General features: G+C 35.5%; 1 long non-coding RNA gene across 1 annotated transcript in view; it reads right to left on the reverse strand.

The window, feature by feature from the left end:
* LOC135298890 (uncharacterized) overlaps nucleotides 1-22,169 on the reverse strand; it is a 44,816-nt gene extending 22,647 nt beyond the window's left edge. Inside the window, exon 1 of the long non-coding RNA XR_010360956.1 lies at nucleotides 22,040-22,169. This is a non-coding gene — a long non-coding RNA (uncharacterized LOC135298890). The remainder of the gene's footprint in view (nucleotides 1-22,039) is intronic.
* Between the last annotated feature and the right edge of the window lie 962 nt (nucleotides 22,170-23,131).

The raw sequence follows: 23,131 nt of genomic DNA on the forward strand, positions 1-23,131 counted from the left end.
TACAAACTTAACACATACTCACATCTTTATGGATAAATAAATACAGGCATACATGGAGTTACTAAATACACAAAGCCCTGTAAGCAGATACTGACTCCATCATTCAATATTTATTTGTACTATAAAATACTGCACCTATGGACATTGAAAACACTGCTCAAAATATAGTTTATTTTAATATTTCTGAGCCAAGTGTAAATTCTCCCATTTTTATAAGCACATGTACTCTAATCAACTACTTAGCCAGCATCTTCATCAGCTGAGATTATTTCCTGAGTGCATACAATAAAAGGATTACACACATTATATTAATATAGAATTGACAATGGCTTTATATACGAAACTACTTAAGGGTTCAGTTTTTCAGATTTTATTCCTAAGTGTATACCTTTTATTTCCACAAGTGCCTAAAGAAACAATGTATAATGAATACTTCTGCCAACACACATTTACATTAGGAGCTCTCATTTTTGTGAAGTTAAATTAAAATGTCTATAAATATTTCAAAGGTCTATCTCTGCTGCTAAGGTGTTATTTATATTTTTCATCACAAAGGCATCACAACTTATAAAAAATTATGAAGCAATTATCAGTGTACATAAGTATCTGAAGGGAGGGTGCCAAGAGGATAGAGCCAGACTCTTGGTGATTACCAGGCAATAGGATAAGAGGCACCAGGCACAAACAGAAACACAAAGTTCTGCCTGAACGTGAGGAAGAAATTTACTGTGAGGGTGACAGCGCACTGGAACAGGTTGCCCAGAGAAATTGTGGAGTCTCCTTCTCTAGGGATATCCAGCAGTTATCTGGATGCAATCCTGTGCCATGTGCTCTAGGCTGACCCTGCTTGAGCAGGGAGGTTGGACCAGACGAGCCACTGTGGTCCCTTCCAGCCTGACCCATTTGCTGACTGTGATTCCAGGGAAAGACTCCTAAAGGGTAAAAGCCACTGTTACAATAGGTTCAATATATGTTCCAAATTTGACATTGGGAATTACTGTCACGTTCTTAAAAAAATAAATAAATAGAGGATTTTGAGTGAAAATGGAGCTGGTTGTAAGTTTTAGGGGGTACAGTGGGACATTATGGAGACCATTAGGGCAAATTAGCCCTAATGAGTGCTAATTTGTGCTAATGAGTGTCACTTAAACAATGGTTCTACAGCCAGGTAAGAGGTGCACTAAAAAATATAAATACATACTACAGGTAAATCAAATGGCAATACTACACTCTTTACATAAGATATTCAGAGGATGCAGAAAAGAAATCTTGAGTCTTTTTTTGCTTTTATATGCTTTAACTCTGTATTTTATTTTAAACCACTTTACATTAATTCAGCAGAATAAAGCCCTTTGGAAACCCTCCAGAACACAGACAGGAATTTGAAACTGGTAGACACATCCTTACAGATCACTTACAATTTTTTAAGTTCTGGAGAAAGTTAAAATAGCTCGCAAACCTGGTCTGGAAACACCTGTGATTTCAACTTGCTCATTGGAACAGCTTTAAGTTTTGAACTCCTGTAACCTGCCTATCAGCAATATTTTACACCAAGTTTCATTCACAGCCATGTTGCTGAATTTGGGCTGTGTGACTGCATGTTGATCACTTCTCAACTACAATTGCATCAAATACAAGATTTTTTTGATGTTGATTTGCACTGGAATTATGTGCAAAGGGCACAGTTTGTGAATACAAAATCAAAAGAAATGGCAGTGCTTCTGTAGACAACCATGGTTTAGCAAACAATGCACTTTACTTAAAACTCCAGAGAAAAAACATAGCCCAGTGAAAATTCATGGAGGTATTCTCATTTTGAGTATTTTCTAGAAGTTTTAGTAAAAATAGAGGCTAACTGCTTTTATGTGCAAAAGAAATTACACTTTACTGAAATGGCATTTATTATGCATTAAGTATATCTTGATAAAGATCTTGCTTGCTTCTTTATATTACTATTTTTTGTTATTTTCAATCATATTCAACCAGTATATAATTACTGTGTACAAACACTCACATACTTTTTATCTCCTGACACTCAAATGTGTCACTTCAGACCTTGAAAGCTGCTCTTTACAAACTGTCCTTTACAATTTCCTGCATAAAATCAGTTTGGAGTATAATTAAATTCAGACAACAAATTTTATTAATTCAGAATCTGGCTGAGAAATATGGGACAGACTTTAGGAAAGCACGAAAAGCTTACAAGGAGAAGCAATTATAATTTCTCTCTCTGATCAAAGCCTAATTTTGATATTTGGTCATAAATATTGATCCAATGTGGAAAGAACAGCAAATAGCAACATGCAACAGAAAATTACTGATAGGAGTTTATTAAAATGTTTTAATATTAATCAGAGGCAGCAGTTTAATGCATTTTTTAAAATATCTGAAGAGAATATATACAGGAAAGTACTTAATCTAACCTAAGCTACCATAAGTTCAAGAAGTTAATTTTCCAGGCTGTCTGTGAACTGTAAATCTACAATAAGATCTTTCTTTTGTCCTCTAGGTTTTCTTTCTACATTCTTGTTAAAATGAGCCAAATGAAAAATCACAGCATGAAAATGTAGAAATATGTAACCAGTCACCTCTCTGAAATTAAACCCTAAGGTTTGCATTCTTTAAAGGGACCAAAAAAGTGCAATGCTTTGATAGTTGACATTTTAACCATGTAAAACATTTTCCTCTGTGAAATTTTTAACAATGCAAGCAAAGGCTGCATTTAGTTAATATTTATTACCCCACTCCTTTTGCAGTTAAAACCAATCTGAATCTGACCTCCAGGGAAAGGTGAGTGTATTCCTCATCAGTCTTCATCTATATAAACAGAAAGTTAAATCTGAGCCAGTGTGTTTTGAACTCAACACAGTAGGTTTTTCTTAACTGCTTTCCCCTTCTGTTCAATAAATGACCACCTATAAATACCTCTAGATTACTTAGGTACTATGTTTTATCTTGAAAATGGACACATCTTTTCAAGAAAATGTTTAGCTGAAGATGGAAATATCTAACCAATATTGACCACATATATTGCAGTTTTATTGCAAATATGTGGGATTTTTACTTACAGGAGGAACTATTGCCACTTGGTTCTGCATTATCAGTTTCAGTTTTCCCTCAATGACCACATTCTGTTGCACTGCTGGAAAACATTAATCTTTTGCAGGGTATGTAAATATGCTTCTCAGTTACAACTTTCTGAAACTAAATGTAAAGGAACTTGCCTCTTAAATAGGAGATAGGAAAGATTGGAGGGATGCCCATAAAAATTGAAGATATGAAGAGACAGAACTCTGCAGTTGCAACACATTCACAAAACAAGAGCCAGAAAAGAACCATATCTCTCCTTCATGGTACAAGCTTAGAAGATTCTCTAGAGAAGAATAGCAAGATTCCAGGCTTCAAAAGGAGAAGCTGAAAAGCATTAATTAAAAGAAACAGAAACTCCAGTCTCCTGAAATGAACATCTGGTCTGGATTTAGTCGTGAGAGGATTACTGTCCTGAAAGAGTGCAAACTGAAATTTATTTAAGTCTATCAAATTTCACATGAAGGTACCTTGAAAGCTGTTCCCTACCCTCATCCACAACTTGCCTTTCTTCATCATATAAAAGAAAATGAATGCTTTATAAGCATATCCATATCTCAACACATTTCAGCCAGTCATTTATTTTCAGAGGAAGAGTAAAGCTCGTCTTTTTCAATTCTTAGCATCATCATTTGGGAGAACACAGATATCAGTTTTGCTTTTCTGAAAATATGCTGGAAGCAGATGATCTCACACCGGTCATTTTGCTCAAGAACTCTCTATAGATAAGGCATAAGCAGATGCATTTCCCAATCCACAATAATTCCAAGTACAAGGCAGCTATTCAGAAACACAACAAAAATCCAACACCTCAGAAGAAAAGGTAGAGCAGCAGAATGACTTCTTTGGAAACAGTCATATAGAACTAGTACATCCCAAAACTCTACTGTTTACTTTCAAATAATACTGCACTTCTGAGATACCAAATATCTTTCCAGCACATACACAACAATTTTGGGGAACCAGGAAATTCTACTTTCTAACCAAGGGCGCAGGTGTGTTTATAAACATGTGCATTATAAACATGTGGTTTTATAAATTTCATATAAACAGACTTTGCTCTCTTCAGAGCAAAAATCACATCCCAGCACTACTTCTGGAAAGACTGGGCCATATACTTTAAAAAACAGAGCTCTATGAGTAAAGTGACATCTCCACAGATGAAGACAATACTTTTTTAGGACCCTTCAAAGACCACAACTTTTAATAAATACTCAGTTTTTAACTCCAGAACAGTCAGAGCCTGGGTTTTGCATGAAATGCCACTTGAAATGACACAACTCTTAAGTCTCAGCATGCCATTTTCTCCAAGGCAAAAGTCCTCTGGGGGAACAAAAAGGTGCTGCTCTGATCCAAAAATATGAAAAAAAGCTATGTACAATTGAAGAAAAGTTGTAAAGTTCACTACTTCCCAACTGAAGAACTGCCTGGATATGCTTCTTGAAATTGCTTTCTTTAACATATGTATGCAGAAAAGAAAAATCACATTAAGTATTTAATTCTCTAGAGAAATTATAAGAGACTGGCATATACAGTATTAAACATGCTGACCCACAAAACCTACTCTATTCCAATGGGAATACAGGATGTTTCTGAACTTTTTTCATGTGGGATTCCAGCCATGCCAGTTTCACAAAACACATTGAGAACCTTCATTTCATATCTCCCCCTTCTAGAATAAGTTTAATGATATCCATGTTGCACATCTATAAAACTAGAAATTTTAAAAATATCCAGGATTTCAGAACAATCATCATATCTGGTGTGGGCACTAATTTATTCTCTTTTAGGACTTCAAAGTGACTACTGCACTGGAAATACTATTTTCACTACTGACTTTACCCTGTTTGCAAGATAAGAAGGGAGAGAAGGTACAGCCTGAATTGTGTCCTGACTACCAGGGTGCAGTCAAATTTTCATTTCATAACAGGGTTGAGCTGTCTTATAAACTGGAACTGGAAATGCCTTTTGAGTAGCAAACAAACCAAAACTTTCAGTATTTATTACAACAGGAAGACAATTTCTTTTCACCAGCAACAATTTAAACCTAAACACAGCAGGGTCTCAGGAAAAGTTGAGCAAAGATAGTAGGAAGAGAACTGACAGCACAACCCCTGAGGAACCACAAGTAATCAATGCAAGAACAGTGACCCCCATTGCATGATTAATTTCCCAGCAGTGTTCCCAAATAAGTTAATGATGCTACAGTGCAATTAAAGCACATTATCCACATCTTGTGTTTCCTCTAGATTCAAACAAGCCATTATTAAGTAGGGAAAACAATTAAAGTTATAATACTTTTAAATGATGCGTTACTTACTATGTATATTAAGGAAAACATTTTTTTAAATTCTTAATTTGTGAAAATCTGGTGCTCTAAGGCAATAATCCATCCTAGGAAACTGCCTCAACAAAAAAAAAAAAAAGAAATGGAATTGTACCAAATGTTCCACTTTGAAAAATAAGTATCTCAAATTTCTAGAAATTTCAGCTGAAAATGTGTCTCCTCATATTTAATCTCAAAATACTTACATTCATGAAAAAAATTATGCTAGCCTTAGAGACATCTGAGACTGGAAATACAGCACTTCAATGCAAATAGGATGGAAAGAGTTTAAAGAGAAGTATTCTTGCCTTGCCATACAATTTGCAAATCATCAAACATTTTCATACAGTAATTGCTGACCATAACTGATGAGTAACACCACAACAAAAAAGCTAGGAAGCGAATCCTTACTAGTATTTTCTTGTAAGCCCATAAAATTTTAGGATTTATTTTGTTCTCTAGAACAACAAGCAGTTTTAATGGTCAATTTCTGTGCTTGTATTATTTTTTAGAAACTTGTCTAGTGTTTCCATCTGATAATAATGTAATAATTTGGTAATAAAAGAATTCTTTAACAGCTATGTCTACTACATCCAAAGAAAGGGAGGGAAAAAGCAAACATGAAACTCATCATTCTACCTGCCGTAAAGCTTCACTGCAAATATTCCCTACAAATAAAGTCAAAAATAAAAATGCAAAAAGCATTTTTCACTTTCCTTGGAAAAACAAGATCTTTGTTGCCAACAGTGCTCTAACATCTGTGTTGAAACCCAGCTGTAGAACATTACTCCAATACATAAAAACTCTTAAGACATGCAAAATCTACAAGGCTACAATCTCAAAGTCATGGTATCACAAAATATTTATTCCCACAGGAATCATGACAGTGATGGATGCCCTCCTATTTTGCTGTTAAATATTTTAAAAGGTCCCTGCTCTAAGCAATATATATATATTTATTTATTTATTTATAGATTTTTAGCATTAATACACCAGTAATATATGAGCCAAGTATTAGTTTTCCCATAGTTCAGGAAGGTAGACTTTCTCATGTATAAATCAAGTCCAGCCACAACTTTATCTTCTAAGACAGCAGTGAGCACAAGCAAGTTACTGTTATTATCAGGCAGGAAAACTTATTGTCAGTCAAACACACAAATATGATCAAAAATAAATTACTTGAAAACAACCAATTTAATTTATATGTAAGCTGGATCAAGGCCAAATGCATAGCAGAATGAAAGAATGGCATGTATTTTGAGGTGGTTTGCTCTTGCTGCATTTTAAATAAGAGCTACCTCCATGGAAGAGCAGCTGATGTGTGCACAGCTCTGTAACTCACTGTATTGGAACAGTCCCAGTAAAGAAGAGTAATTGCCTCTTGTACACAAGAGCTCCTCTGTATGCCTGTATGGTCTTTCAGTGTTCTGAGACAAAGTAGCTGAAGCATTATAAAAAAACCCTCTGTGATATTCTAAGTGTTGAATAGACAAAATGAATAGATGCAGAGTGCATAGAATAGTACAAGTCACAAGGGTTATCATGTCATCCCTCTACAGTTCCTACTGAATAGATGAATGGAGTACAACAGTCAGGAGGGGCAGGGTGAGCTGCAGCAATATGGATCTACAACCCATCCAAATATGTTTTAAATAGAAAGATAACATTTCTCTTTCACTCATTATTATCCTAATTTTCTGTTTGCATATCACTGTTTTTAAAAGTTAGTAAAAACTTTGAAGTAACATCACCTTTTTGATTACAATGATACAAACTTTTAAATCAGTATGGGCTAACAGGAGAACAACAGAAAAATTACTAGCTTTTTAAGTTTGATTTTAACAGATAAGTTCCATGCATTTTCTAAAGACTGAAGTTTAGGAGTTGAACAAATCGCCTGCTGTAACTCCAGGCAGCAGAAAATAAGCTGCCTCTGGGAAGAAATTTATTAAACTTCTCTGCCCCCTCAGAGACCCACAGTGATCTCAAAATTAGGCAGCATGAATACCCAGCATGAATCCCATCTCCAGAATATCATGATTTGCCTTTCAGTCAGATGCATCCTGCTGCTGGTGAAACTTAAGCTGCATTCCCTGAAAGTGTTCAGCTTGAGAATTATTACACTGCCATGGCTGCAAGGTGAAATATATGGTAGGCTCAGAGGGTTCAGGTGAAAAGAGAAGAAAAATGACCTCTCCATTTGGAATTATGTATACATATATATATGAGACCTTTTGTACTTTTGCATGCTACATATCCCCAAATTTTAACTGAGCATCTCATAAACACCATGATAGAGACTTAATTCATCTGCAGAGCACTGAATGTGGTCCAGCAGTTTGCAACCCCTTTGTGTTATCTACCAAAGGCATTACAAGATTTTTTCCAGACATCAATTCATTAGTAAAGGAACTCTTTTTCTAACAAAAAAAGAAAAAAAAGTTGTGGTTTTCTCAGGAGAAATGTGAATGTCTAACAGAAAACTTTCACTCATTGTAACTCTCTCAATTACATGCCATTAACAGGCTCCTGAGACACTGTCAATGCCTCCAATACAACAGAAGACCTGAGAACTATTTTAAAATCTAGAACTGAATCAAGCCACCACCTGGATTTTCTTCAAATGCAGGCACACAAGGATAAAGAGGTAACTTTTGAATGGAAACCAAGGTGTTCTTTCTGATGAGAGAAGAGAAAGCTCTCCACTCCTGTACTGTATAATAATGTACATGCTACACGTGGCAGGGCCAGGTCCATTGTGGCATTTCTAGGAATATGCTAAGGTTACTTGAGGAGGGACAAACAGGATACAAATTATTAATGCAGACATCACCCATCCCCTCCCTGAATGGGTAAGTACAACTTGGGATTGCTATCATTCAACAGCTTAGAGCCAGTTGCCCTAACTCTGGAAGGAAATACTCAGAATATCAAGCAATATCCTCAGCAATAAGAATGCATGGGATTGAGTATCCAAAAGAGCAAACATACAGTCTTTATCCAATGCCTACAAACATAACAGTCAGAAAATTGTTGTTGAAATGAAAACTGAGACAGAAAGCTATTCCTGGAGGAGACAATCCATAGCTCGCAGTCACTCTTGTCCAGGAGGCTTCAGTTACACATAAGGGAATCTAACATTTCTGATAGAAATTAACAAGATTTTTTTCAGGCTATCCCAATCCAAAATATATTTTTATATGGTACAGAATGTCTAATAACTTTTTCTTATGCATGTACACACATTGTCACAGAAAATTACCGTAATGTATTTAATATATAGCTTTCATTCAGTCTTCAGGTATTGTGCTGTAGACAGCAGTGATAGACACACTTTGCTTGTCTAGTTCCCTTTCTGAATGGTCCTCCCGAACAATTCTCTGTTGACATTCTGCAAGTACACTTATTCATCTCTTCTACCAGATCTCAAATTTTTATGCCCTTTTCCAGAACTGTTATGAACATCAGTCATTTACTGTTTTAGCCAAGCCTGTTCCTGCTGGAATACACTTTTTTATTTTGTCTATTTATATCCCCTTACTTTTTTATTTAAAGTATAGATTGAGTAGTTCAAAAGATTGAGGCAAAATATCAGGCGAGGCAAAATATCAGGCAAGGCAAAATGTAGTAGAGTGGTTTTTAACCTACTGATGACTGTGAGACTCTTCTTAAAAGGACTGAAGAGTATATAGATTCAGATTTTTTTTTCCTTTTTCTATGATGTTTTCTCATATTTGCAGAAGTTATAACACAGATAAAATATTTGAATATGCAATTTAAATTTCTTATGGATTTAGGAAACAGACTAATGAACTCATACTGTATTATGAATGCTAAGAATTTTTAAAATGTTAAGAAATTACAATGAACTTTGAAATGTTTTTCAAAGAATCCTTCTCTTCAGAGGAAAATTTAAACTCTAGGGTTATAATCAGAAAAACAACCATATTCTCGTTTCTTGATAAAAAATTGATGGTTGCAACAGTTTCAGAGAAAAATTCTATTAACTGATTAGACAATAGAGATTTTATCATTGTCTTTCTAAGACTGAAGAACATTATAGAAGGTTTCTGACATTCTTTATAGCTGAATACAATTTTTTACACATTTATATACTGACTGATACAACAGATTAAGGTTTTATGCAGAGTAAAAGTTCCTGTATTCTTGACAATACAAATAATTTAGGAATATATGATAACATGGCTTCAAAGCAGGTTAGCACACAACATGGAATTCAGTGTACAGTATCATTTTAAGATGTCTTTAATTAGCCAGCACTTGGAAAGCAAAGACAAACTGGTTTCATATGCAGAAATCCAAATCCATCGTAAGTACAGTATAGCTTTTGTCCTCTTTATATATATATTCAATACAAGATCCTGTGAGGGAAAACAGCACTCCTGGATGTTGGTAATCAGCCAAACTAGAAGCCTAAGCAGTAAAAAAATGCTTTCTTTAAAAATCAGTTTAAAAAAGTTTAGTCTTAATGGTGTAAAGAGTGTTTCATGGGGGTGCTTCATTTCCCCCAGAAGCAATCACAACTGGTATGCTCAGAGGTCGGGCAAAACTTCTGCAAAGGTAAGAAGACACTGAATGATCTCTAAGAACAAGCAGTTCACCATATTCCATATGCCAGCAGAAGACCCTGCACGCTCTGCAGCAGAAACTATCTCTCAAATAATGTCTGGGTGAAGCCGAGTAGCCTGATCTGAGATTCAGCTGAGGGAAAAAGCATACATTTATTTACCAGCACCTTCGTGGCACTAGCATGATGCCTTGTGAAGGCTGACCTAGAACAGAGGCTAGACAGAGTTAAAGAATAAAGTAGGTATTTATTAAAAGGCCTCAATGGATAAATCTTGGGCAGCACAAGAGCCCAGCCAGGGCTACACCCAAGATGAAACCAAAATGGTCACAAAATACACAACCAGTCACAAGGTCTCACGCTTTTATAAGTTCTGGTCCATTTGCATATTGGAGTTAATTGTCCAATTACAGCTTTAGGTTATGAAGTCCCATCCTTCTTGTTTTCCTCTTTTCAGACCATGTTGTTTATGTTCTTGGGCCAGAGATTTGGGTCAGATGTCCTTGGTCCCCAGCTAGAGAAGGAATTGTTTGTCTACCTACTCTGTCAAGACAGCTCACCATCCCCTAATATGAAGCTCAGAACTACATACTAAAGCAGTACAGAACCTGAAAAACATGAAAGCTAAAACCTGAGACATCAAGCATTACTTGCACAGATAGGACTATCCTAGATCAGATTAGGCCAACCCAGTGTCAAGGCACTGCACACATCACCTTGGATTTTGGTAAATTGTGGCACCACTGTGCTTGCACAGAAGTTAAAGAACATGGGGAGTTACAGAACAGGACCATGCATTTCTTAGCACTGTCTGGAGCGAGGATGCCAAGTGAATGGAGCCAGGCTTTGTCTCAGTGGTGCGAAGCAGGAGGTAACAGGCAAAAACTGATGCAAAGGAAGTTCCGCCTAAACATGAGGAAGAACTTCTTTAGGGTGCCTGGAACTGGCCAGAGAGCATTTGGAGTCTCCCTCACTGGAGAGAGTCAAGAACCATGAGAATGCAATCCTGTGCCATGTGCTCTAGAACGACCCTACCTGATCAGAGAGGTAGGAGCAGACACTGGGTCCAACCTTACCCATTCCATGATTTAGTAAATAAAAGGGAAGGAAAAGATGAAGTAAAAAAGATTATTAGTCTCTACATCAGACACATCAGCCTATATGTGCAGCACTTCTTCCAAAAACTTTCAGAAAATTCACAAATTACATACAGAAAATATAATTTTAAGATTATATAGCTGCACATTATCATTCTAGACGTTGAAAGAATTCTTACAAGTATGAAAGTATTTTGGGTGATGACTACAGCATTTTAAGCTATTGCAGTTAAACTAATTTTTAATTATCTCAGATTGTACTTTAAAATACTGGAGTACTTTAATGCACTTGCTCCCTGTGTATTACATTTATGGCACTGCAGTATTTCTATAATCTTATGCTGCTTCTTTGAGTGACATGTTTTACACAAGGATAGAATTTAAGCAAATGGAAGGATATGTGTACTACATGTGGTGTGTAGTTGGTGCTTTGCCTGCCTGTCTGAAAAGGAAGGATTAAAGCAGTAAACTACAACTCATTTCATTCATAATAAAAACTGCGTAGAAGAAAACATCATGTCCCAACTGATTACAAAAGCCTATTTAATGAAATGCATATTTTTGAAGACTCAGAGCTACTGTAATATTTGCACTATTATTTAAGAACCATTAAGTACAATTGTGACAGTAACGCTATTAAACATTTTATAGTCTGCTCAGTGCAGGTTTATTTTCCACATCAACTTTCACTCTTTTACAATATTGTTCTAATAATTCAACATCTAAGCAATGCCTCATTTCAACAGATTAAGGTTAGCAGGACATTTTTCTGGAAAGGGATAAAAAACAGTTTTCTGGCAAAAAGCCTACCTCATCTACATGAATGGTCGTTTAAAATAATTTGCTGTCTCTAGGTCTCTCTAACCTTGCAAGGAAAATTTTAAGTGTTTCATAGGCAAATTTACATAAATGCAATAAAAGTTTCAAACCTTGGATTTGTACTTCCCAAAGTACCTTTTTGCCATTAACATTTGGTTTAATGGCAATAAGAAATGGAGCCTTTGTTCTAGCTATTTTTTGTAACAGCATCTCCTTACAGTTCTTTAGATGAAAATATTCACTATCAAAATGAAGTCAGAATATGAAAATGAGGCAAGAAGAAGAAAAAAGTCTAATCTTGATCAGGGTGTGGAAGACATTCCCCAGGGTGGCCCTGGTCAGGAGCTGATGCAGAATTCGTAGCTAGCTGTACCATGAGGGTATGATTCTACTCCTTGGAGCTGATCTGGATGCACTTTTGACCCCCAGCAAATGTATGGCTGTCGTAGGTTCAGAACACCATTTGACAGCTAGAAGCATGCTGTTATGAATTTTTGATAAACAAATTGCCTTGGTAAACTCTGTAAATCATATCACATTTTCATGTCTATAGCTGGTCATAAAGTTTAGATCTAGGTTTTTGACCTTTGGTGCCTACCTTCCTCAAACCTTTCTGACGGAAAAGGCCTTCAACTATCAGGATCTAAATCGTCCCCAAATTTATGGTTGTTCAATTAAAACCTTTAATTCTTTAAATTCTCTTTAAAACCAAAACCATTTTCAGGCTATATATTGTGTCCTGACATTTGGCCAGAAAAAGGGAAAAAAGCCTAAGTACCGGTACATCAGTGTCTACACTAGTTCTGGTGGCAGGAAGTATTGAACAAAATATATTTCCCACTGTGAAGGAATGCATTTCAGTGCAAAGCTAAATTTTCTCCATTTGCCTGTTACGATGACAAACATTAACAAGCATACCAAGGACAGAGTGGAAAGAACAGAATAACTTTTTGTGATAAAGGAATATGAAAAAAAAAATCTCAATTATTAAGCAAGGAAACAGTGATTTAAGACAAGTGCAATTCATTAATAAAAGCAATTGGTACCTTTGGGATAGCTACCCAGCACTTCTCTGTTAAAGCTCCATATGACAAAATATTCTTGATTCATATTACAAGCTTGATTCATGTTACATGTTAAGTTCCTATACACTGATAATTCTGGCACCCACCTAAACCACAAAATAATCCACATCAATTGACCGAAAATCATTAAAACTCTACACATAATAAAAAAGAGAGTTATTTCTGTTAAGATACTTAGCATTACTCAATAATCCTCCCAATTTCAGTCATTTCAGTCGCTTTATCCTTGCAAATCCAAAAGATTATTTAAGGTTTCTTTCTGCCATTTTTAAACACATCCATTGTGCGTTCCTGCTCTAACATGGCACTTAATGCATTTTTTAAAAATTAATCCTATAAAATAGCATTACCCCATGTAAGAAAGTTTTAAGACATGCAAAATAATTTAGAAAAAAAGTATGAGTCTTCAAAAGCTGACAAAGAAATTTGTTAGATCTTAGACTGACAATTTTCCCATTATGCTTGTAAGAGAAACACAAATCATCTTTTTGGATTTTTCATCTCTCTCAAAAAAATCAATATCTAAATAAAGCTACCCTGAATTCAAAGACAAACTTTGTGATTTTTTAGAAATGTAACATTTAACACTACTATATTATACACTTAATAGAAAATATCCCTAAAATCCCAAATCTACAGGGTGCATGTAACATGTAGAAGACCTTAAACTTGAACCTATTAATTATAAATAATTTTGGTTTTGATGTTCAGTGGTTACCAGTAAAAGTAATATGACAGCAATTTTCTAAACATAGCATGGATTACTCTTAAAATAAGTTGTGCTTTAAAAGACAACATTTAATCAAGTTTACTTCTATTTTACTTTCCACAAACTTTTCCTGGCTCAATCTTACTTTAAAAGTCTAGGTATAAACAAAACATAAGACAAACCTGCCTTTATGGTGAGTTCTTTCAAGAATTTAAAGAATAATAACAAATAAACTTTTTTGGCTTTAAAACACAATGTGGGTATCTTGCTGGTCATTATCAACCTTTGCTGAGATGCAGATTCATTCTGGCGCCAAAAAAACACAGTGAATAATTGCCCAGGTAGGAAAGATGGAAAGTCTGGAGTTTTATTATTTATAATACAAAATCCCTCCCTATAAATTGCCATTAAAAGGAGGCAAGGAAAACTGGATATCAAGATTCTAAACATAGAATGGACATTTCTAAGACAAAAAATTTAGACAAGTTTTCACATACATAAGGACTTTTTCCCTAGGGTACCTCAAAATTTGCCTCTTCTCTCCTGAGCACTAATCACTCTAATGGTGCCTACAAACCCTCCTACACCCTCAGGCCACCACAACTACAACACAAATATTTTTTCAGGGGAAAGACACAGACTGAAAAATATATTTTCAAACTTTCAGCAACTAGTTCTTTCCCCTTCTTTTCACTAATTAAAAATTACAGGTTTTTCACTTGGCAGCTGGTACTTGAGTGAAGTACTAGAAAATACTCCTGGTTCCCCAGTGTGATTTCACAGCTGTCAACTGAAGAAAAAGAATATTTGCCCATTTTGTCAAAAATCCTAAACTTTTTAACTATTAGGAATTTTATAGAACCCTTTCATAGTTTTCTTTTTCAATCCTTCTTCTCCCCACAGCCTTCCTCTGCCTAATCTTATTTCCACCTTTTTCTTATTTCTCTGCCTTTTCATTTATAATAACCTGGTCTCTCACCGTCTGCCATTTTCTGCTTTTTGATTATTTTTTGTCTCTAGTAATTCATCTTCCTTCCTTCCAGCCCTCAGTTCTGCAGGGAGATAAGATATATATGAATATATAGAGAAAAATTTTGGTTTTATTGAAGTTGATAGCACAGCTCTCACTGACATCAGCAAAGACAGGATTTTAGTTGTATACTGATATTTGATATGACTCTTCCAAATAGTTTTCCCCCTTGTTTTTCACATGGATTTTTGATAAATAAATTACTTCAGAAAAGTTAAACTACATGTCCTATTCACAATGGTAAAAATTATCTGATATCCACACATGACACATCTCTGAACACACTATGCTTTAGAAATTACATTCTTCCAAGTTTTAGAGCTGTAACTGCTTTTGGCCTTCTCTGAAAGGGACCTCCTCTCTCATGGGCTCTCTTCCTTCCCCTGCATCCAGTTTGGAAACAACAAACTTGAGCTCTAATTCCAGGCTGGTGAAGTTGATGTTATACAGAGAGGTTATAACCCAAGAGCCATTAGAAAACTGTTTTCTCTAGACCTGTACCAGCATCCCACAGCCCCAGGTATTTTTGTCGGTATTTTCTTAGCCTTTTTATAGTTAGCTACCAGATATTTATCATTTTAGTTTCTAAATGCTTTTCTTTACAAGTGTATAAATACATTTCACATTAGAGTCCAATCTCACTCATTAAAATTTAAGTAAAGACATACTTCTCTCATCATTTGAGCTACTCTAGGTACCTGCTAGTGAAACAGCGCAGTCTTTGGAATTTTCTTTTACAATGTTACCAACAGAACCCTTTTAACTACTCTGTCATTTTGCCGCCTTTCTTCTGGCAGTAACACCCCAGCACGGATGGCACGAAACACTTGTCCTTACAGATTGCTGCTTTATTCAAACAGCTGTTCCTCCTGCACTAAATAGAAGGTGGATGAGAGGAAAAGACTTTGTGAAGCCATATTTCAGGATGAACGTTTTTATGGCTTTAGCGTTGCTTACAAATCAATTCCTCTGAGTTGGGCCACCATTAGCAGCTTTTAAGACTGCCTGGAGCTGCCATTCACTGCTGCTTTGACACGTTAATGCATTAATGGTAAGTGCAGGCTGACATAACTTCTCTGAAGTACTATTACAGTAATTACCAGGAGTCTTCGATGTGACACGCAAAGTTAAGAAAGGTGACAAAACTGTATGTAGATACTCATACACTCTTAAAGCATTCATTCAACACTGACAGCTCGTAATTAAGGAACTACAAAAACATTGAGGCAAGGACTGTCTGCTATGTACAGTGTTAGAGAAAACAAGCGTGAATGAAAAAGGCAATTATGTGAAAATGATGGCTGGTGCTATCAAACAATTCCATTTCAGCAAAAAGAGGTTAAGATAATCAGGGTAAAAAGTACTCAGTTGGCTCACTTCTGTTCTTTCATAGAGAAAATGTTAAAATCTCATTAGTGCTTTGTAACATGATGCAAATTTGCAAAGCAGGAGGCAGCAGATGGTGGCAATGAAACCTGAGTCTGTGTTTAGAACCTTTGAAACTTGGAACAAAATGCATTTCTAGATTTCTTCAATTACCACAGATGTGGCCTAAAGTAAATTAGTGAGATCATGGAACATTATTTGGGAAAGAGGTCTTTACCATTACAAATCATTTTACTGTATTCTTTCTCAATCAGGTTTATTTTTCCTAAGATAAGCATTACTCTGAAACACAAATTAAGAACGCTGAACATTACCTCCTCCTTCCATCTAAAAACCACTCTTTCATCTCCCACGTGTATCGTTTCACAAACTGGTTCAGTAGATCAAGTACTTTAATATCAAAAGTTCTCAGCTGTCCTTCTTTCACTTGCAACCAGGGACCATCATTATTTGGCAATTCATTGCCTCATGGTCTGTGGACTGAAGTGCTCTATAGAGTAATTCCTCGGAAGCCTCTTTGTGATGTTGTGCAACAGATGGGATTGCTCTGAGCAAACACGAGCCTCTGGCTCGAGGCTGCACTGGTATCCTTGGGATCCTCAAGGCTTTACTGAACACTTAAATATCACACCTAAGATGATGAAATCGCTATTCTTAGAGAGACATGGCCTCATAAAATTTTGGTAGATCTTTTCGTAGACGTGTGAAAAGAAATGTACAACCATGTGAAACAAACTCAAAAAAAAACCTTCTAAAGGCCATTCAATACATTTGAAGCTACTCAAGGGTACTGGGAGTTTTGTGAAAGGTAGAATTACCTTTTCACAAGGTTTATTTTATGTTGTTGAAACTCCTCCTTTCCTGCCAAAATCAGCTTAAACAGACTGTTATTTCCTTCACATCTCCATCTGCAAATGTCAGGTCAAGAAATACCCTTCCTTAAACTCATATTTGATACTTGTATTATGACCACGATAGCACCTAAGGAGTTAAATCTTTTAGGAAAATAAATTTTAAAATCACTGTGCCTAAAGCTAAATCAGTGTTTTGCAAGAACAAGAGCTGATTAAGGATATCAACATTTGGATGTTAATTGTCTACAATCATAAACTATTTCTATATTTAACCAAAGATACATTTTAAATCATTGCAGTTTATTTTAAAATCTGAAATGAGCAACAAGAATATGGGTGATATTTTAACTGATTCATAAATATTTAAAAGTCTGCTGATTTTCAATCATATCTTTCTGCAATCTGTTTTTCATAAATACTCAATTTAGTGACAGGTTATTTTCAGCAAAATAGCACAATTCTCATTCTACTAGGGAAAAAAAATTAAAATAACAGAAAATCTTTAAAAGTAGGAAGTTCCTTAGCATGATTAATTTCCCAAAAAGTACTAATATATTTCAAAAGCAAGCTAGACCTGTATTTCTGTTGCTCTTATTCAGAAATTCCAGTTTCCAGCTTGCCAGTATGATATATGGTTCTTCATATGTCTCAAGTTTTTCACTGTTATCATAAATACAAAGCTGATTTGACATCATTAATAATTTTTTTCTTCCCAGGCAAGAACATTTGAAAATAAATAATAAATATATAATACTCAATAAATAAGAAATTTCTTGAAAAAAAAATCCCAGGAGGGTTTTTTGGTGGGAAAATATTTCCTCTGCTCTTTCTACAGCGTAACGAAATTTTAGGTTTAAATGTAAACTAACTTCATAGAGAACAATTTGATTCTGGCTCTTCACTCACTGAACATGCTTTCTTAACTTCTGTGCAATAACCAACTTATAATCCTGTCAGTAGGCCTATAAACAAAGCTTCTTTCAAGACATTTAACAACTGAATATCATAAACATACTCTTTTCACAGCCCTACTGTTCCCAGAACTAAGCCAGCAGAAGTAAAAGCCTGCGAAGTACTCTTTCCAACATCATTGAAAGTATTTAAAATAAAATTCTTCAGATGACATCACGCTGTGATGACAAAGACTCATATAATACAGAGTTATTAATTATGTTTATGTACATCAATAGCAACTCAATAGTTGCTCCACCAAAAAAAAAAAATCAAAGCTCCTTCGGAAAGAAAGTGTATTTTCACGACAAGTGAAAAACAAGTACCCAAAACAAGACAACACTCGGTTACCCCAAATTAAATTGCTTTCTCAAGAGTCACAATTGAAGGAGATCTTAAAGTTACTTAATTGCACCAGTTTATTTAGAAATTGGAACAACTTCCTTCTGTATAAGAAAAGGATATAAAAGTAAAATTATGTATAGCTCTGTACAACACACAGAAGAAAAGAATTAACTACTTTCTTAACATGGATCCCTTTAATATGATGATTTAAGTTAAAACATATCCAATTTGTGGGGGAAAGGTAGCTATAAACTGTCATGCTAATATGTTTTGTTTTTTGGTTTTTTTTTAGATCAGGAAGAAGACAAGGAAATCCATCAGAAATACAGATGTTATATCCAAGTTCAAGTGAATGACTTCAAGTTAGACAATCCAAAATTAAACAAAAATCTTTGGATTATACACCACTGCAATACATCAAAATGAACAGAAGCATCGCTAGAAACTACACACATTGTGTTCAGTTAAACACAGAAAGTAATTCCAGCATGTCAGATGTGAATAAACAAATATACAAACAGCTATTAAAGATTTACATATGCATTTTATGCTGTAGATTATGACCTAAGAGTGCAATGTTAGGGAACAGATAACCTCAAATACCTTACTTCTATAGTGAGCTTTTTCAAACATGTTTAGATGTAATAAATGACAATGCATAGCGGTGGATAATGTGGAAAACTCCTTTAGAAAATCTAATGTAAAAAGTGTTACTACATGGTGCAACTTCTTCCACATGAATAAAAAAGACTTTCAACCCTACATATTTAAGAAAGATTCAGATGTATCACTTCTGGAGTTACTATAAATTCTTTTGTAGAGTGTTCTCTCTTTCAAAAATAGCAATTTCTTTTTAATGCAATTTAGGAGCGGTATTGTAATGGGCTTTTTTCTATAGCACATCATTAATCTTCATAGCAGCCAAGATGTGTACTGGGCTCCAGACTAGTGAAGGCTAAGATTTATGAACTATAAACAGATAAACATGTTTTTTAATTTTCAAATTATGAATTCTGACATCACAGAACATAAACCTTTGACATAAAAATCTATCTATCAGGATCTAATCTAAAATTAGACATAAGACAGTATAAGGAATGGTTCTCTCCATTTCTAGTAATCCTTTATTTCACAAGAATAAATCTAAATCAATACAAACTACTAGGAAAATCTAAAGCCACTAGTAAAGAATCCCCAGTAAAAAAAACAAGAAAAGGATGTACTTCAGAGGTTTCTTTGTATAAAGTAAACACAAGAACCTTGAGCAATACTTTGTCTGTCTGGAAATCTTCTTTGCAGGAGGAAGACATTTTTACAATGCCTAATGCATTCCTCTTTCATAAAGATTTCATAAGTCCAGAGAAAAATAAATGGAATGACTGAAGCAATGGCCTTGGAGAAACAAGCAAATAGAGCTCATTTCATATGCAAAAACAATAATGAGGAAAGATCAGTTGCTGCAGTTCTAATAACAAACAACAGATGGTTCATAACAGAAACTTAAATAACACTGTGTGTTTCAGGTGAGCAATCCACACCAGGGACTGCAACGTTTTCTGCCACTCCCCTAGATTTTTATTTTACTCTGGAAGAGTGCAAAGCAAGTGCCACAGCAACCTGGTCTTCCCCACAGTATTTTCTTGCTGCAGATGGGCGTTGCTGTGATACAGAATAACTGGAATGGTCCCCAAGACTCTCCCCTTTCTCAGCTAACACATACACAAAAACAGTTTCTGGCACCAAAAGCTAATAAAATAACAAAAATAACTTTGAAAATGGCTGTGCTGGATACAGTCTCAGGTTTTAGTTAATAAAATTCACATATCTCCACCTTTCCATATGATCATTGTACTAAAATACACCTCAGCAGGATTTGAGAATAGGGGAGTATTTGCTTCAGGTTTCTGGCAAGAGCAAATCATTTTATCACTGTGGAAATCCAAGTTGTATAGACAGATTTTCTGCCACAGTCCTCCCCTATCCAAATTTTACCCCATACCTACAAGGAAGAAAATGTTATCTCAGTCCTCATATTTGATTCATTGTTGATCCCATGCAAGTTTCATGTTCAGAACAGTAGCTACAGCAACAGATAATTTTTCACATTAGAAAATGAGGAAGAAAACTTCAGGTAGATAAAAAAGTTTTGCCTTATGTCTAAAAGCAGTTGAACAAATTAACTATATCTTTAGAAAAAGCAACTCTATGTAATTTGGTTTTTTTTAAATACATCTTTCAGGTTTCACATTCCAAAGCCTTGATTTAACTTGAAACAAATCTGAAAGTGGCCAGAGAAACAAAGGACATCATTTGGACTAAGGGACAAGCGTGATGCACTATTTATTTCAAATACATTGAGGTTTATATAATATTTAAAATAATAAATCATAGTACTGGCTTCTTATTTTTATGGATATATGAAGCAATTGCAAGACTCATAATCTCAGCACATACCTCCCTCTAGCTGATGTGCCACCACAGGAACCAAATATTTAGGTCTGACTGTGGTATAACTGCAATTGAGGCAACCACTGAAAGAGCTCAGATTTGGCAATCTGCCTGTGTGTTTGTGACCATCCACTTCTACCTGTACCCATTCCTAAGCACAGGGTGCCCACAGCAATCTGGCCCAAACTTCAGAATCCTGAGTCTTAAAAGTATAATTAGTGGCATTTTTTGTATGGTACTAAAATTTCCCAAGGCATCAGTAGTTTACCTTCTGCACTAGGTCCAGTAGCTTATACTTTAAAGCAAATAAAATGAGTAATTTTAGACACTCAAAATTCATTTGATTTTGCAGAGCAGCTTGCACAGCTACTTTGGGCTTTACTGATCTCTGATAACAACCTTTATCATTATAGCCCAATAGATGGAATAAATTGAAACAAAAATTGCTAAACAAAGGTTCCAGAATACTCAGAGTATACTTCTACATTTAAGTTCAGCTTTTCTTACTTTTATCTTTGCATATTCTTGATTATAAAGGCGCCTTTTCCAGCTCTGTGTGAAGTATCAGTTTATATAAAAGCTAGAGTTTCTTTAGAGTAGAAAATACATTCAAAATGAAGATAAATTCAAAGATGCATAAACAGGCACGTAGAGAACTGCAAAATAGCTTCCTAGCTGTAGGTTATAGTTCACCTGTATGCTTAAGAAGTAACAAAAAAACCTGTGTTCCAATCAACCTATTTATGATTTCAGATATGAAATACCATCACATGACTGAATAAGTTACAGATATGTGATTACTATGCAAAACACAAAACAAGTATCTGTATATACAAATGAAACACCAAATATTGAAGTCACTTGCAAGAACCTGAGGACATATACACCCACTTTTTTTTTTGTCATGCACCTGAATACATGTACAGTGACAGGCATTAATTGATGTGTGTTTACTGCTAATAGAAACCATGAAACTAATTAAAATTCAACAGAGATGCAAATTACATCTTTGGGACCAAAATATCACCCTTCCTGTTCAGGAAAATACCCATGAACATTACTTCTCTAAGTCACAAAAAATGGTGGTTTGTGACCAAGCATGGAAAACACAACTTGAGTATGCATTTGAAATATGGGAAATTTTAAATATTTAATGTAATTGCATTCCAAGAGATTCTGAAAACCAGATGAAAACAAACACATAGATGATCATCCTGAACAATTTTTCCTATTTAATATTTGTCAAGGAGAGGAATGTTTTTTTTCTTTTAGAGGAAAGCAACCTCTAAAAATTGTAAATGAAATGAAAGTTACCTGCCACTTTACATGCCAAATGTAGCTGTTAATTACCACATTGTGGAAGCCTGTAAGTCTACCAGGGCCATGCTGAGGAAGGGTACACCATAGGCTCTGGGCATTCCAAAGTTATGGTGAGAAGAAAGGAATGATGGGAGCAGTTATGCAGATTAAGTTATTCTATATAAGGTTATGTTATGAACCCTGCTTTCTGATTGGTTAGTCTTGTTTTCCATGTAAGATATGATTTCTGTTTCTCTTTGTTCATTGGTTCCCTGCCCTCTGTATAAGTTTGTGCTTCCCTTACTCCTTGGTTTTCTGGAGCAGCTCCCTACAGTGTACAGCTTATGTTTTTGTTGCACATTTACTGTTAGTGTGCCTTTTATTTTGGTTTATTAAACTCTGATTTTTGAGCACTCTTGTCATACCCATCTCTATTTCATTTGCTACCACACTCCCAGCCAATCTGGTCCCAGGGTTGCACTCACCACTGGCAACGAGGGTTTGTCCAAGACGTGCGATGCAACACCACATAGTCAAGCTCTTCCAGAAGACCCCACATAGTTAATGTTTTCTAGGCCTCCTTGTTATGCTGAAGATGCCTTTGATCACAGGTGTCATGTGCTCATACACAAGAATTACAACTCCTGCATAGCAGAGGGTAATCCCTAAGCCCTGCGTGCCTATAACTGGGTCACTTTCTGGAGGTCAGGATGGACAAGTGACAAACCCGTGACAGCAGACAGGCTGTGCTGAGCGCTGGGCTTCACAGCACGAGCAGCTCAGGGCACATGGAAAAGGCACAGTACTTATAAAATTGCCACCCACAGGGGGAAGAAGCTCAGCGTGAATTTAGAAATATTCCAAGTTGAGCAGTGACCCTGAGCAAAGATTATGCAGGACTGCAATTATGATATTAGCTGTTTTCTTTTCAGACAGGCTGTCTTTAGATACCTCAGTCATTCAGCGGCTCTGAGATGTATGTGAGGTCTGCTATGATTATCCTACCGTTGATTAAAAGAAAGAGATGAAGTTACTCAAGTCCTAATTATTTTTGAAGGAGTTTTTTGGGGGAATCTTTTCTAAGATCATTAACACATTTTCTCAGTA

Source organism: Passer domesticus, chromosome 4 (genome assembly GCF_036417665.1).
Source record: "Passer domesticus isolate bPasDom1 chromosome 4, bPasDom1.hap1, whole genome shotgun sequence".
Taxonomy (NCBI): domain Eukaryota; kingdom Metazoa; phylum Chordata; class Aves; order Passeriformes; family Passeridae; genus Passer; species Passer domesticus.